The sequence below is a fragment of the Falco punctatus genome (assembly GCF_963210335.1).
Source record: "Falco punctatus genome assembly, chromosome: 5".
Classification (NCBI taxonomy): domain Eukaryota; kingdom Metazoa; phylum Chordata; class Aves; order Falconiformes; family Falconidae; genus Falco; species Falco punctatus.
In genome coordinates, this window is record NC_137584.1 from 24,011,176 (window position 1) to 24,029,872 (window position 18,697).

Consider the following 18,697-nt stretch of genomic DNA (forward strand, 5'->3'; position numbering starts at 1 on the left):
CTCCAATTTCCCACAGCATTTAAAGGCTCTAAACAACTGCCTCTCCTGTCTGCTTTGCCATTTCATATGCTTTGCCCAAATCTTTTACCTCATTCTAACCCCAAACTTTTTATTAGACTACCTGCACTTCTACTATCCCTGTTTTATAGATATTAAATATTTACCATGTGCATAAATGAGCAGTTAAAAGCAGTTTAAAAGTAGTTTGGTCAGTTACATTTTCTCCTTGGCGACAGGCCCCCACTTCAGTTTTCTGTGCTGGCTTTTCTTATCTGCCTGTGTGGCGCATCCAATTAAAGAAAGGCCAGAGTTTATACTTGGATCTTAACAGTGAAGGAAAATGCGACATTGACAAAATTTTGAAGATAATTGCTTCCTGGTACTGATTTTTATTTAGGTATAAGACTGTTCAGCACACCATTTTTAATCATATTTTACATTTCTGTGCATCTTTAACAAGCCCACTCAACTGAGTGGTGAACTAGATGATGTAATACAACTTTGATACATAACAGCTTGCTTTAACAAGTTAACACCTGTCAGCTGAGCAGCTATAACTCACTGTTTCCACTTCCAGGGTCCTCTGTGGGCAGCTCACATTTTTTGACAGCTTAAGCTGTTGCCTGCACCTCACAGCTATAGGGAACTGAGTGGGAATTGCTGCCCGCAGCTCCATTCCAGGCACAGGAACTCGGGAGATGTGGTGTCTCGGTGGTCCTGAGCAGGTGCTAACACCTGTGAAACCACTGCATTCATAACAGAGGAATGGTGGCTCTGCAAGTGTAGTGAGGCTAAGCTTGTCTCTATCATGGGATGGAGGTTTTGCTACAATGATCCCTTTTCAGAAAAAGATCTTCAAGAGCAGAGATGGTGACAACTTTGAGAACAGTGCCCATGTTAATGACAGATGAAAGAGACATCAAAGGAAGGGTAATCAGAGATGGATTTTCACTACCCTCCTTTCTGCCCACTGAAATGGCTAACATGAAATTCCCAAAATTGTTATCCCTGCTTATCATGGATTTTTTTTCTAGAAGGAAATAAGACAAGTAAGACCTGTATTTTGCCCCTGCATTTTCATTTCAGCTACTGATGGCCTATTTTAACTCTTTTAGCTACTTTTTGCTCTCACTCAAAATAATTTTGAAAGAGGTCCTACACTTCAATGGCATGCTGTAGCTTTCAATACTGTTATTAGTGTCCCTCTAACTTCCAAGGGAGGGTTTCTTTCCATAGTTTCTCAAGGCAGATGTTTTGATAGTATGAGAAGCTTTGCTTTCACTGTCCTTTAGAAATGATTCCTTCTAATTATATACCAAGATCTGAAACAGCCAAGCTGCATTATTTACTTCGCTTCACATAAATATATTAGTATCTACAATGCAATTAGAAATGTTAAACCTTAGTTCTAGAGAAAAAACCCTGCTTTTCTTCTGTCACCTCTTTTTGAAAAGTTCATAAAGCTTTTAATAAAGCAAAGTATGTTCTAAATGTTTTTATTAAAAATATAAAAATTATTGGAATTCAAGTAGACAGAAATATTTATCCCAGTAAAATATGTAAAATATTTTGGACATATTATAGACAATCATATAGTTACACATGACTGTGACATCAGAAGTTACCATTATGATCAGTCAGTCCAACTTTGATGTAGAACAGTGTCACTACTTTTCACAATATGTGCATTAAATTAATTCTTTTTTTTCACTTACTATCCTTTACCCAGAGGATTTAATGCCCCCTTTTTTTTTTCTTTAACGTAACCTCCCACTACTTGAATATGTAGCAGTGAAACAATATGTTTTTTCTTTAATGTAACATCCCACTGCTTGAATATGTAGCAGTGAAGCAGTGAGAACTCTCTCATCTGATCAATGAACAGTAATTTTATTCTAACAGTTGCTGTTGAACATCTTGCCTAACTGCCAATGGGGAAAAAAATCCCTACTATTCTATCAATGTCAGCCACAAATACATCACTGCTTATTCATTCTTTCCTTTCTTTTATTCATTCTTTCCTTTCTTCCCACCTCCACCCCCCACCCCACCCCACCCCCCACCCCTCCGGTATTAATTTTCTTTCAGAAACAGATATTTTAACTGAAGAAACTTACATAATCATCGCTTTGCATACCATGGGGCTAAGACAACTTTGTATCTCAGACTCATGAAAGCAATGCAGTGTCCTGCACCTGTCTGAAGCAGCTCCATCAGCAATATAACTCTTTGCCTCCTCAGGATCACATAAGTGACCCCAGAGCTGCATCAAGGAAAGCACTTTTCTATTCCTTATGGACAGCCTTCCAGGGCCAGTTAAAGGAGGCCAGACTAGCTATATTGCTGATTGCCATGACTTTTTAGACACTTCACAAGGTGCATGTTCAGGGTCATGTGCAGCTGAAGGAAAATCACACGTGAAAAGAAAAATTGGGCATGGAAGAAGATGATATCCATCATGTCTCTGAGATCAGTTTTATGCAGCAGATAACCAACATGAGAGAATAACCACTGAGTGACAGAATGACATCTGTCATAGAAGGAAATTAATTGCCCTCTAGAGATGCTTTTTGTCTTTCTCTGAAGTGTCAATGATTAACGTGAACTACAAATCTTACTTTTGAGATGCTAAAATTACAGAAAATGAATGCTACCTAAATGTGTGATCTTTCCAGTAGGTACGGTGAACAAAAAGCATTGGGACATATTGAAATATCTTTTACTGTCCAGCTGGCAGAAGCAGATTATTTAACTGCAAGAGATTTTTATTTTTATTTTTTGCTGTAACTTCCTCAAGAAATGTATTCCCCAGGCAGACTGACTATATTTCAATTACATGAAGTGTATCTCACATTTTGTAATTTTTCACTCAATGTAATCAGCATTTGAAAAGAATTCATTGAATTTTAATGTTATTGAATTTGAATTTTAAAAGCATTTTGAAAACTGGAAGCAAAAAATCAGAACATGAAAATATGTTATGAAATAATAAATGATGAAGCTCTGTATAACTGTATTACACTGGAAAGCAAGCAATCAACAGAATTTCCTCTTAGAGGCATGTATGCTTCACAAAATACCTGCCTACCTGACCAGAAAATACTGTTGTTATCTTACAAGTTATAAAACCTTGCAATATCTCTTTCAAATAACAAACTCTGAAATTAAGTCATTTATGGTTCTTCTAAAGTTTGTCAGCTGTATTTCATAGTTGTAGCTGATACAGTCCCAACAATTTATATGGTTTGCTATTAACAGGTCTATCAGAATGTAATTATTTCATGGCCACCTTTTCCTTAAATCTAAGTTGAGTGCAATAGAAGTAGAATTTTAATTATTATAATGCAAAGAAGCTTACAATTTTTTTTTATTTTTTTTTTTTAGCAGTCTGGTTATCACATAAAAAGGAAGATATATTTGGCTGGTACAATCAGGAGGAATGTAAAGCTCCCACGCCTGCCTTCAATAATTGATGAAGTGGGTCAGTGACATTTTACAGGGCTGTGATTGAATTGCACCCTTGAGGATAAATAGCGCATAAACCTTTTCCGCCAGCTCTTTGGTAAGTTAATATTGGCAATTCCAATTTAACGCTTATGAATGTAAGTATTGCAGGCTAAGTGATATAAAAGAACAGCCACAGCTATTGTCTTTGGTTGGTGCTCTTTCCCACAAACACTATTGAATCCAATGAAAAACAGAGAACTCATCTGTCAAAGAAACGCATGTGACTGGGCTCGTTCTGGGCAGAGGGGAGTGCTCTGGAAGAATTTAGAATTTCTTGTATGATGAAAAATGCAGATTTTTATCAAAAGTGCCTGTCATTAGCCCATTTGGGAAATATTCTTGTTGATTCCTTGGTGAGGTGGTACATTGAATGGTTGTGAGGTTTCAGATGCGTGTTAGTGTTGACAAATTCTATTAATAATTTACCGTAAAAGGAAATATTTTATTAATGCCATCTGAAATCAATGCACAAAATTAAAATGAAGCATTCCCAATTGTTTAACTAAGCTATGGGGCATGGTTGGAGAAAACAGGTATTTAATTTTTAGAATACATTGTTCATTTATTTTTAAACATTTCATTTAAGCATAAATGAAATTCTTTCATGCTGTCATTATGAATATTTAATTTCTTCAATGTCACATATAACTTTTATATAAACACACACGTAATTAGCTTTTAGCTTCAACTGAAAGAATCTGGAGCTTACTAACAAATCTGCACGGTTGCGTACAAGTAAATTGATATCAGCAATTCCTCCAGACTGCATTTCACAGGCAGTGTTTTCCTCCACTGTTTGGACTTTTCTGGGCTTTGTTGGTGCTAGTGAGCTAAACAGGGACAGGGCTGAAGCTCAGTCTCTAGTCTTGTGGGTATCTACAGCATTTAATGCTAGTGCACTACTTGATATCATTTTGGTCCATGGCAGGCATCGTTTTCCCAGAAAGTGCTTGGGCTCAGCCTGTGGATAGCCTAGGGCTGTCCTGGTGGGCTGTACGGACAGTGCAGCCTTGCTTTGGGGAAGATAAGTTTTTAGCCATACAGATGCAAGCCATACCATGTCACTTGTCCTCAGGGTCAGAGAATGGTGTCTGACCCATTTTATTCACTAGCAGAGATGCAGACATACCCCATAGCTACTTTAAGAGCTGCGGATTGAATGCCAGCTCCATTTGCAAGGGTGGCTACATCCCTGTGGCATGCCATGGACTGGAGGGGAGCTCCACGGACCTCTGCTGATGGATGCCACAGTGCAGCTGGTAGCTCTAAACTTGGTTTAAGAAACACTGTAAAGTTTAATGCAAAGCATTGGGGACATAAGGCAAATTTCTACAAAAATAGTTCATGCAAGACTCCTATTGAATTCAAGAGAAATTTTGCCAAGATGAGGTTTGTTAATTAGCTCTGTTGCCATTGAAAATGTAAAGCTTAAAACTCAGGGAATGGAGTGTCCTCACAAATGATTGACCATGCACTTGCTTTTCCTGAAGCAAACCACTGTGCTTGGTGTGAATACTGAGGGGCCATGTTGACCACTCCTTTGGAAATACACAGACTTGAATGTAATGATGGATTTACCAGGGCATGGAAGGGAGAACAGTCATAGCATATACATTATAGGCAGCACATATGCTCAGTGTCACACACAGATTTGCTGTCACCACTGTGGCTGCATCCAGCCCCAGGAACTTGTGCCTTTCCTGAACATATGGTCGGAGCTTAGTCCCAGGAGTTCATAATCATGGCATGTATGCTTTGTAAAAGGGATGAATAGTTTTACTGGGAAGCAGTTTAATCAGTCTGTTGAAAACTTTCTTGGCTGGAAAGCTTAAAACTGGATAATGAAACTGAAACTGTAAGACCACTTGTGAAAAAACCTTGTTTTGTTTCTGTACCTGTTTGAAAATGTAATATTGGGAAAACATCATCTTAGATTTTAAATTCACTAGGTGAGAGCAGACCCAGCTACCTAAGCCTCCTAATTATAAGCATCTGGTATCACTTTTTATGTGATAGGCATATTAATTCGAGCTAGTTGGGACTTTAGGAAAATTACTCTGGGATTTTTAAATTGGAGAGTGCTCATTCCATGCTCATTCATGCTTTGCAAATATGCATTTATTTCTATAAAGCTTACATCTTAGAGATTTTTTTAATTCAGCACAAGATTGGGTCAAGAAAGCCCCTGTCGAGAAAGCCCTTTATCCCAGAGCCTTGTGGTGGTACTTGGCAGTATAGGAGGTTCCATTACCATGTGGGCCTGTAGCTCCCTCTCTTTTTTTTCCTTTTGAAGAACTTTCACTCTGGCATATAATGAAAAATGATATCAGAACCTTTGGGTTTTGTGTGTGCTGTCGTGTGTGCCAAAATTCTTGGTTTTTCAGCCAACAAAGATCAATCTTGGTAATCCTGCTTTAGGAATGCAAGTCCTACCTGCTGCCACTACTCCAGGCCTCTCATCTATCTTGGATGCTTGGCAGGGGCAAGAAAGAATGGCTGAAGGCAAGTGTTCACTTCAGTAGTTCACTTACCTAAAAGAGCAAATATTCTGCAAAGAAATCCTCTAATTTCACCTTTCTTAAACCAATAAATGCTGTGCAGTCTTCAACTGTGCTCTTCCTACATAAGAGTCCTTGCCAGGACTATATTGATACTGGTATTTATTTAATTTTAAAGGGCATTTGGATTTCAATGGTGTCAGTACATATGCCTGCCAAAGAGTATGGCACCATGGGCATGACTTTAAAAACACTGTGCACAAGAAGTTGCAAAACGTGTATTTTCCTAAGCATAGTTAATCACTATTAGTCAAAGAAATACCTTTGGAAGTCTCTAAAACATCCCTGTTGTAAGTGCGAACAGAGGTGCTCCCAGTGCCTCTCAGATGCTTTTCCCAGTAAGGCTGATGTCGATATCCTCACCAAGCTCAACTGCAATTTGAGTGGAGTCACAATCTTGATTTCTGCTGGCTGTGTTAGCTGGCCTTAAATCCTTTAAACTTTAAGGAAAGGCTTTTATATCTATGAAGCAGCCCATACAGAATTCCAGGAAAGCCTGGGACTGTAGCCTGGCTGACAATATCCACAGTGTGGTGAGGAAAGGGATGTCAAATATTCTTTTTCTCCCAGTAACCTTGAAGTGACAATTCCTGTGCTTGAAAATTATACTGTCCTGTACTTTAAAAGTAAGGTATAACTTCTTGAAATATTTAAAATAAGCATTCCCATCATGAAACATATTTATTCAGATTTGAAAATGACATGTTTAACTGTTTGAAAGCTGATTACTAATTTCTGGTGGTATCTGTAAACTTTCAGGATTCAGAAAAGAAAATGAATTCAGTTATGTCTCTAGTTATGTTAAATTACTGGATTGAACTGTTCCCCTAGACCCCATTTTGCCATGGCAAAATTCCCATTGAAATTAACTGGACTTCTGTAACAGTTAATTTTTCAATTATCTCTATGGGAATTATTAATGTCAATAAAATTTTTGGTGAATTAGGTCCATGGCATATACGCAGGGCTCTAACTTTCTGTTTCATCTTCTGATTTTCATACTTTGTCTAGAATATGGAATTTAGGAAGAAAACAGCCACAGGAGAGATATCCACATTGCTAAGAGATTATTTTTATTTAAAAAAATTAGTATTAATTGAAATTTTTCACCAGCTCAACAGATATAACTGTAGTGAATTTATTAAAATTATTATTGTTATTATTATTAAGAAATTGTTATTCATTGTAATTACTTCTGCTTTGACTGCAAGAAAAAATATTATTGTAAAAAACCAGATAAGTAAAGTATTATACTAAGATCATTGGAGTTTATTGTATGGCAATGAAAGATTACATATACATCATGGAGTTTTTGTTGAGTAGCAAGATGGATAAGATGTCTTGTTTAATACCCATTAAACAGTTAAAAAAAATAAATTCCACAACATACAAAAATTTTTTTGTGAGTCACTGAAAAAAAAAAGGCAGACAGAAGATAGTCTACCTGTAGATTAAATCTTTCTTTCTCAATAGTTTCACGTTCTTTAAAACTCTTGTGATGTAAACAAATTTGCATTTATAGAGCTTTGTTGGCCAACACGAAGTCTCAGACAAACTAAAAATTACAGGGAAATTTTTTTCCACAAGTATCTGAAATACAGATACTACCTTCCTGGTGAAAAATAACATGCTGTACAAAGATTTGAAAGGTATAGTTTTGAATGGACTGGGGAATTTTTCAGGTTTTGCTGCTTAAAACTTCTGATACATGCCAAACAAAATAGAGCACACTTGTACGTATTTGGCATATGGTGCAGCATGCTGGTATTCAGAAAAAGGTCCGGCAACATTTTATTTTATTTTTTTGCCTCTTACTAATTTGGTTTTAGAAAATCCATTAATTTATTTCAGAGATTAGGAGTTAATAGGAGTCTACATATTTTTCAGGATATTTTTTATTTACCTGTGTATTTAATGCAAAGTTTTGGGAACATAAAGGTAAATTCTACAAAACTAATTCAGGCAAAACACCTGTTGCATTCAAGAGAAATTTGGCCATAGTTAGGCTTGGGGATTAGCTTTATTGCCACTGAAGAGCCTTGTTACACTGATGGTGGTCAGACACTGGCACAGAGTGCCCAGAGAGGATGCGGTGCCTTTATTCTTGGGGAAATTCCAAACACACTTTATATAAACTAGGCATCCTTCTCTGGATGACCCTGCTTTGAGCAGGGAGGGTGGATTAGGCAACTGCAGAGGACCCTTCCAGCCCCAACTGCTTTTTGTTTTGTGATTCTGTTTTAAAAACAACATTTTCAAAGACAGACTATTTTTCAGGTTTTGTGTATTTGTTTCTGGAAAACTGAGTTGGTACAAAGAAGGAAGATTAAAGTTCAAATAACTCCTCCCCTGAAGACAGGGAAAAACTGTTATAAAACCTCTTACAGTTTCTCAGTAGGTTGATGGAAGACACTTAGAAGATCATTGCGTCCTCTTATTTAGTACTAACCGATTGCTTGAGACATAGAGAATCAAATCTCTCTAAAAAAGATGATGCCATAGAAGCAGCTAGCAAAAAAGTATGGTTTGGGGGGCTGATTAAAAGGCAATCTCCACTGTGATAATATTCCTGATGCACGGGGGAAACTAACCTGTAAACAGGGGTCAGTTGATCTAAAGACCAGGGGCAGGTATTCAAAAGATTCAAAGACTTAACCAAGGGTTCTCCATCCATTTTTTGTAGCTAAACCATGACCTGACTTTCAAACATGTTGACCACAGATATGTATAAAGAGGTGCATTGGGTAAGACCAAAACTCCTGTCTCTGAAAGTGGATGGTCAAGGATACTTAAGGAAGAAGGCTAATAACACAGCAAAATAGAAAGAGTAATTTCCTTCACTGAAACCTTTGAGCACCCCTCAGTCTCAGCCTGCGAATTTTTTGAGCCGAAGTGCCACATTAATGAATTTAAGAACCAAAAAGTGTGTTGTGGCCATGAGAGAGATAAGCCCAACATCAAAGCTGTAAACCAAGGAATTTCCAGACATGTTCCAGTGAATCTTCAGTTAGTGAGATTGCCCTGAGTTGAAATTACTGAATTTTGTTGTACCACTGGTTAATTTTCTTTCTTCTAGATGATGTCAGGGCAAGTACAGCTTACCACATCCAGACCTTGTTGATCTGATCTGTAAGTAATGTAAAAATACATACTCTCAAAATACAGGACCTACCTCTACTTTCAAGAAGAAGCAATAATGATTGGACAAACACCTATCTTTCATCTTTTAAAAGGAACGAATTATTAATAAAAGTATTAATTGGATAACCTCCCCATATGCTATTATAAGATTATCTTATTTTTTTACTGAAGATGATCAAATACTTCAGGAACTGGGGCCTTTACATTTATTAGGTATATATTATAGGATCCATGCCCTTTAGATTATTGGTTGGAATACACACCAGGTCAGTGATTAATGAAAATTGTTATTATTTCATGGTTGTTCAGTGACCTGTCTGGAAGGAACCGATGTCCTCTGTTTTATTTTGGCAGGTGTACGATCATGTCTGAAAGCCAGCAGAATTGTGTAGCTGTCCTCCATGTCTGTGCTACTAAATCCATGACCTCTGCGGGAGGTCATGGATTTAGTAGTTCTGGAAGCTAAACACTTCATTGCTTCTCAAGACCTTTTCTCTGAAATACCGCTGACTTACAGTGCTGTGCCATGATTGCCTTTATTGGTCTGCTGCAAAGATGAGAACTTTCAGACATAAGGGAAATCTTTCTGGATGATAAAGCCTTCAAGTATTTGAGAAAACTGACAGACTGGACTTGCATTTTTAGAACAATTTGGGCAAATATTTATCAGGAATGGTTTAATGTCACAGGCTTGCAACACAATTGAGGTTCTCTGGGGCTGTGAATTGTTTGTGATGCCTCTGCAAAAAAACTAAAAAAGCCCACATTACCTATGTGGAAAGACAGAAGATTTTTTGGGGTGCAGGAATAGAAGCTCAAACAGAGTTGGTGCTGCCTAACAGCAGGAATGTGGATGATCTCTTGGAGTAATTTCCAGCCTATGTTTTCTATGAAGCTATGATTTCATAATGTTATTGATTCGACTCTTTCCATCAGTTCCACCACCAGAATCAGATGGAGATACATTAAAATAAGAACTGTAGGACTGAATGTCTGTATGAACATCAGTGTCAGTCCCCGAGGAATGCAGCGGAAGTGAATATTTGAAAGATAATTCTAGCTGATGGCAAGATGATAGCAAAGCATGCTTTAATAAATACACAACAACAAATTAATATGCTACAAATCCTAACGAGAAGTTGGGTTGCCAGTTGGGAGCCTGTATGCTTGTGAAATTTAACAGTAATTGTTTCCTACCGTACCTGTGACACACACTGTGCTACATTACCTATTGTATGTCCTTTAAATGATGAATGTGTTTGTCCCTCGCAATCTCATGAGCATAATGATTTGTTTACTTTTTTCACTTTCACTGCTAATCCATATTAGAAAGTTTAACCTAGTAAACAAACTAGAATCCAATCAAAGAAAGAGGTAATAAGTGTCTAGAAGCCTGAAGCTAGGCTGGCTAAAAGGATTGTTTATCAGAACAAATGCTCAGTGGTGTAACTGTTTGTTAGAAGTTTAGTATTGTATGCAAAAATGTATGTTTTTCCTTCACTTAGACATTTAATCCATCTATTTATTTTCCTTCCACATAATAACAGAACACATTTCAATAACACCATTGCCATAAACTGATAAAATTTAGCATAAAAACTTGAAATTGTTCTGATTTATCAGAAGCTTCATCAGTTTTGAAAACTGTTTTGAGAGCCATACTGCAGTGATTTAGCCTTGAAAAGAAATAGTTTTGGTTTTTAAGCATTTGTAGTACATCTTCAGAAAGCCTGATGTATTGAACTTCATGCAAAGTAAGAACAGGAGATGCAATGCGTTAATTCCCAAACTGAGTGGAAAGAAAGTTTGATTTATTAGCACTTGATCCTGTGAATCATGTACCCACCCACAGCTTCATAGATTAGGTGTTTGCAGCTCTAGGTTTGAGCTGAGAATTTAATGAAACAGGATTTGATGAATTCTATAAAGTTTTCTTCTCTATCTGGAAATTAGGTTGTTATACATATGGAAATAAAAGGATTTAATTTCCAGTCATCTCGCTTGCTATTTTTCTGTATAATGTTTAGAAGCTGAAGAATGAAGGCTTAAACAGAGACCTGAAAAGTTATGATAATGCTAACATGTCAAAAAGCACAGGACATAATATTTTGTCCCTATACTTGCCTTCAATGCCTTCAACGCCTTCAACCAAGTCAAACAGAAGCCCATGTATCTGTTCTCTTTACTTCATCATGATGGAACTACTGCTAAATGTACCACAAATGAAAGTTTAATATGAGTGTACATTTATTTATATATTAGTGTTTTATTACATAATGCTAATTTTCACATTGAAGTGTGTCCAAAAGTGATAAAATAAACCTTGCCATATTATTTTTGTTACTAGTAGATTAACCGTTTATTGATCTTCTAAGCAGTCATTTGATTGATAGTTCTGAAATTGCCATAGTTCTCATTATTAAATGAAGAAAAGGCTGTTATTTAGGTATATATGGAGGATTAGAAAGTTTGTTGCAATATGACTATATTTTTCAAGGAACATGGAAGTGTTGCAATACTCTTAAAGACATAAATAAAAGCTTGACAATTTTTTATTTAGAAAACATGATAACACAAGATAATAATTTCTCAGAGCTAGAAAAAGCAAATTGAAGCTTAATTTACACCAAAGTTAAGAGGAAACTGAAGAACTGGGATTGAAAAGTATTGACAGAAAGGAGAAATGAGAATCAGTCTAAGAGTACAATCTGTGAATCATGGTAACTTAATAATTGCTCCATTTGATTTGTTTACAGGAGGGAGCAAGAAGGGTGAGAAATCGGATCAGACACATTAGTCTGCTGACTAAGACTGTAGGCTTCAGTAGACTGTGAGTGAAAATAATGGATTATATATGTTTTTCATGACCCAGTTTTCTGACAACCAGTTTATTCTATATGCGCTGACACCACTCCTGATACATACAACCTCAGAGAATAAACTCAGCTATAATTTGAAATGTGCTGGCAATGAGAAGAAATTAAATTAAATTGTATATAGAGGATAAATGTTCAAACCTGAATCAGTATTAAAACCCAGATTTGTTTACACTTATGGCATCAGGGTTGTTCTTAGGTCAGTCTTTACAAAAAGAGCTCAATACATGCAGTGTGAGTCTACACTTTCCCTGTTTTTAATCTAATCAAAATTTACATCTAGTAAATATGAATCAACCATATATAAGTGCATAGAAAAGCAAAGTGTTATTAAATAATCTAATTAAAATTTACATCTAGTAAATATGGATCAACCATATATAAGTGCACAGAAAAGCAAAGTGTTGTTAAATATGCATACTACTGACTTAATCATAGGAGTTAAGGGGAAACTTGAGAAAACTAGGATTTTTTGGTATGTTTTTCTTCTCCTTAATCTAATCAGACAACACTAAAAGCCCAAGAGGTATATAAACTTCAGTAACTAGTTATATTAAACCTGTGTTTACTTAGATGATTTGTATGAGATAAATAAGTAATTACCCAAAGGACATTAAAAAATGGAATATATGAGACTGCATGTGAGCAAGCTAACACAAGGCAGAGAGCCTGACTGGTGCATATTTAATAAGAAGAATTCCCTGTGCTTTTATATCGTCTTCTATTCTATAGAAGTCCTTATATCACCTTTATCACCATAGTAACTCAGCACTTTGCAGTCTTCTCCTTCTATTCATTGTATTATTTTATCAGTTTAGTAAAGGATAAAGTGTTTCCCAGATCATCCACCATTTGGTACCCTGCCTTGTGGGCATCCTGCCAAGAAATATTGTGAATAATATAATAATTCAGCAATCTTCTACAGAATAAGAAGTGATCCCTGATTTATACTACCGTACAATCAATTTATCATTGTATTTCATCATAATATTTAAAATTAATTAATCATGAGTGCTTAACATCTTTTAACCACTTGATAAACATTTCTGTATCCTTCTGAGTCTGGAGTATCAATTACTATGGTCATAAACCTCGCACAGGTTGAAGACTGGCTCTAAACTGTCTCTGTCAAAAAGCTGCATTCAAAGAAAACAGTCATTATTTAAGCTCACTAGAGGGTATTTTTTAAATTTTCCTCTATTACAGTACCCCCAAAAGGAAGGAAGGTGCCAGGAAAGCATGTTTTGTAGCCTCACTTTGCTATATTATTAAATATGAACAGCCATAACAGACTAGAAAAAATTAGAAGGTATTTTCATTTTCATGCATATCTAGTCATTTCCCTTTGAGCTATAGCATATGAAATTAGATAAATATGTAGTTACTAATTAAATGTTACATGCTCTCAGAGTGGATACATCAGTTAAAAGGAAAGAAAATCTGCAGTTAGCTAGTTTCATACAAACAGGAATGGTAAAGATTATATCAGAGAGTAAAAACAGTTTAATAGATTGTATTCAAAAAAATAGGATATTTCTCTTTCATTTAAGCATTTTTTTCAAAGATACCACCTCCATAGTTTCTAAATATGCGTTTGGCTTACTTTTATTTATTCATACTGAAGCAGTGTGCCTAGAGGCTTTGTCAAAAAGCTTGAGTTTATCTGCATGAATACATACCTCACTACCTTGAAACAAAGCTGATGTTTCTGGGGTTTGATCATTTCACTGCAAACCATACATACATTTGTCCTAGCTTTTATTTAACATCGCAAAGCGTTCTTCTTCTGTGTCACAATACTTCAGTTTTGTGCTTATAGATTAATCAAAATATATGATAGCTAGGCTGGATGACCCAGAGAAGCATTTTAGCTTTTATTCTGAATATAACTTTCCAAAGTCTACCTTTTGATTTGGTTTTATTCTTAACAGCACTTCTTTACGCACAGTGTTTCTTAATGTTACCAGCAAAGGCTCAGAAGGATAAAAATGTTTTTTTCAACCATAAAGTACTATCGTTACGTCAACAGATATCTGGTCTCACTAAATCCTGCCATAAGAAATTTAATTTAAATGAACATACTACTTTCAATCCATTAGAATTACTGTCATGACTTGCACAGTTTCACTCCATTAATTTCAGTCATGTTCTGTTCTTTCTCAGAGGAAGGCAAGGTACAAATAAAAGAGTATAAAATTCATCCCGCAGTGCTTCAGCCAAGAACTGCAACAACCATACAGCTCACAAGAGTGACTATGTGTGCTAATCAGTAGGGTAGGTGGGACCAGATCCTTTGGTTAATACAGCCTGATAGAGCTTCAGGATCTGACTTGCAGATTTTAAAATATGAGATGATGAGTGGCTGGAGCAAGCTAAGTTGTTCAAACTACACTTAAATACTTACTGTGATATTTCCTTCAAATAAAGAGTTAAGGATGCCTGGTCTAGATAGATGAACCTAACATTTACAGAGGCTTATTTATCCAGCACCATAGACTCGGTGATTCCTTTTTCTGCCTTGCCTCAGATGGCATTTATGTGCTTTCTCCACTGTAGGGAGTTTTTCTAGCCAGGTTTTCACACCAAATTTACTGATTTTCTTTCGCATACTCCTCTGATTAATCTTTCCTTACTTACCCAACAGCTGAGCATGATTAAACTCCAATGAAAAAAAGGAAAGATTCCACTACTAGGTATCTTGTGAAATGTTAATATTTATTTTTAACCCACAGGGAAAACTTATTTAGCTGAATTAACTAAAAGACAGAAATAAAACCAAGTTATATACTTGTAAATGTCCCTTTAACATATCCAGTGATCTTTACTTATTAGTTACTCCTGTGTTGGCCCTGTTTTGAGCTTAGCTCCACAAGCCTGCTCGTGCTGCAGAATTTCTGAATCTGTTTTAGCACAATGGAAATGTTTGGTGTAGACTCAAGAGTTACAGGGCTAAAAGTGATGAAACAACACTGTTTCCAATTCTCATGAGCCCCACAGGCTGGTGGTCCTGAACAAGCCTCTCTAGAGCTTCTGCCTCAGTGCAGGTGCCAAACGTGAATGCAGTGTAACGCTCCGTTTCCTAGTAGCAAATAAAAAAATTACACTTTCAGACTGTGGCTGGACAATAAGGAAGCTAAAAAGTGACAGATATGTTGTCTTAAAAGAAAACTTTCCCAAGTAGTACCAGAAGAGCTTCTTTTTTTGGGTATGTTAATGTGAATTGCAATTATTTATAATTTTGTGCAGAATGCAGTTTTTTAAAAAAATCCACCCTTAGCTGCTTGTTTCAGGAAGTGAGTCAGTTTTGCTCTGCTTTGATTATTTGGCAAGCGCATATCCCCTTGCTATTATGTACATTTTAGTCTGCATGTCCACCACTGGAACTTGAATGTGATTATGTTTGGCCCAGTAGGTTTATGTCTTTCAGAACTATAACATTACTTCACTTGAACAGTTATTAGAGCTGCAGAGATCTAACTACAATTTCTAAATGGGATAATGCAAAATGAATGAAGTGAAAGAACCCCTGGAGGCTTCTTGATGTTTACTCTTTCAAGTAATGCATTCTTCTTAGTCTGTCAGCTCATCACAACAGAGAATTATTTAGGGAACTGTGTGAACAGCATTGCTTCACAAGTCTTACAGGCACCCAGAATATAAAATGTACATTATACAAGTCATAAATAGACATTTTCCTGTTTTCTCCAAACCTCTCTCACTACAATGGCTTGTCTCATTACAGCAGTCCAAATGGGATAGCAAAAACATAAAGTAGCAGCATACAGTTGTGGTTTATATAGTATGTGCACACTCTGTTTACTGTCATAAATAAAGCTAACCTACTAGGCTGATTATCACTTATATCCTGCTGAGGATAAACTAAGACTGTGACATTTCATTCTTACCCAGTATCTTTTAATATTTTAAATATTTAATATCTATTATTTAGGTCAGACACAGTAATGGTATTGCTAATGATGCTGCATGTTTTAACACTGAATATAAATTTATGCAAAAGTAACTAACTCTACAGCATTGCAGGTGTGACTTGTGTGACGGGTGTTACAACTTAAGGATGTGCAATCCTCGGGACACCATTGGCATAACATACAGGAAAAATTAGACAGACGCCATTTCTGTGGAATTTTTGCACATGTGCTTAAAAGACACCTGTACAGTACTATGTATCACTAACAGAACAAAAATAAGTATTTGAAGTGAAAAATAATATATATGATTTAATAGCACTAGATCTAATCTTCCTTGTATTATAAAGGCTAATGGTCCCTCTAAAGTCAAGGAAGATTCAGGCATATTTTCTAGAACTGTTCTAACCACTCTGAGCTGGGTGGAACAAGAAGTAGTCATCATCTGCACCCCTGAAGACGGAACAACTTCTTGATGTGCAGTAATAGGAGAAGGCAAGAGGGAGTCATGGATTAATCTGTGACCTTCTAGGATGTAATGGTGCAACAGAGCGGCTATGCCTGTGCCACGGCATAGTAAACCAAGTCGATAACATTTACCAGGGTACACAGTGGCAGCTATGACCCTGATCTCTGGACTAGCAGAGAGCTGAACTTCTTTCGACAGTTGCAAACACCCCTAAGGGTTGCCTGCTTCTGGACACAGCTATCAGCACCGAGCATGAACACACAGAATTCATGAAACGAATATGTCCCTATCACCAGCCTTCACACAATCTCAAGTTGTTATATGTTAAAACCTGTGCACTGTGAATAGAAAGTAGGAAAAAATGTTGACTTCTAGAACCATGGTTTAACTAGATGAAGGTCATAAAATTCCCTTCTTTTAAAAATTGTTCTGTCTCCACCTAATGCCATTGAGAACCTAATAAAGCATTGGAACAGTCTGCTTAGAGAGGTTATGTAGTCTCCATCCTTGGAGATTTTCAGTAACTAGCTGGACAAAGTCCTGAGCAACTCCACTTTAATGTTGACCTTGTTCTAAGGACATCAGTCTAGATGATCTTGTGAGTCCCTCTCCAACCTAAATGGATCAGTGATTCTGTGATCTTTTGGGGTCACACAGGCTACCTGTAACCCTAAACTTTATGCTTGGCACCAAGGATAGATGAAAATAAATAACCCAGTATTGTCCATGTCTCTTCCATGGGGTCAGACAAAGGGAGTAACAGGAGGCTGAGGTGATGGCTTTTTGCTGGACGATGGAAGGACAGGCAGAGCTGTTGTCTGCTGAAGTTGTGCAATGCAAGTTTTACCTTTGAATTTAAATTTATTGCAAAATTATTTCAAAGTAATGAATCTGACCTATTGTCTTACAGATCCATTTCATGAATATAATTGCTTCCATTTTCTCCTAAACTGTGACATAGAAGGGACAAAATATACCATAACTAGCTTCTTTCTCTTCTCTGAAGATTCCAGCACACTTATTTTGAAACAATTGGATTCAGAGACTTTGATGCCACTGGCACAGTGGCAAAATGTACAGATTACTATTTTCTTACTCTTGTTTGACTGCTGTTGCTGTAATTCTTTCATTTCATTAATATAAATTAAGATTTATATCTTAATCCACGGATGTGTTTTAGAACAAACTGTTGAGTGTGCTTACATGCTCTGGGTTGCAAACCTCCATTGTGAAACAGAGTTTGCTAGTCTATGTTTAGCATTGCTGTGGTTATTTTTTATTTATTCCCATCTCATCATCCTATTATAGGCAATGAATGTATAAAACTGCAGATGTGTTCCTTGACTGTCCCCAAAGAAGACCCACTCTAATAGATAACCAGTTAAATGATGAAATATGAATATAAATATGAAACAAGCATCTGTAGTAAACATTACCTCAATCTTCATTCCTGTATTCAGAAAAAGAAGGCATTCCCTCATGAAAAAGATTTTTGGTATCTAGCTTTGTCGCTATTCACAAGTTTTGGGGGAATGAGGATGTTTCAATTCAAATGTGCAGAGGAAACCATAATCTAAACATTTCACTTTTCCTACGTCAAAAGGAAAACCAGAAAACTCAAATTAAAAGCCTGGTTTCCTATGGACAGAAAGTGAAGTATATGTACTACCTTAATCTCTTGAATTATCTGCACTCCCCCCCTTTTTTCCCCTTCTTTGATGAAAAGGACTCCTGTCTTCTTCTTTTCTTTTTTTTCTCATTCCTTGCATACTTCACTTTCCTAGGTATATTATACATTTCCTAAATCAGTTCTTGTTTATCTAGGTGACTTACATGAACTTCCTTTAATAAGTTTAGGTTTTTTAATGTTTTAGTATTTAATATATTAGCCTCACAATTACTTTGTCAAGTGAGAAATTACTAGAATTCTTTATTACTAATAGGAAACTTAGGCAGGGATCCCACAAAATAACAAATGTGCCTGATGTGGGAGTTGGATATATGTCAGTGAGGGGATAAAAACATCTTTGCTTCCAGAGAAGACCTTAGTCATGAAGTAACAGTTTATTCCACGCAGATCTTAGTGAAAAAGGAGGTACAATCTACATGTCCTCTGGAAGCTGTGCGGCTGTTTAGAAAATAATGTAAATGGATTGCGAAAAGCACAACTGAGTCCTCTGTGCTTAAGCTTGTAATGCTCAAAGGGTGTGTAGGGAGCTC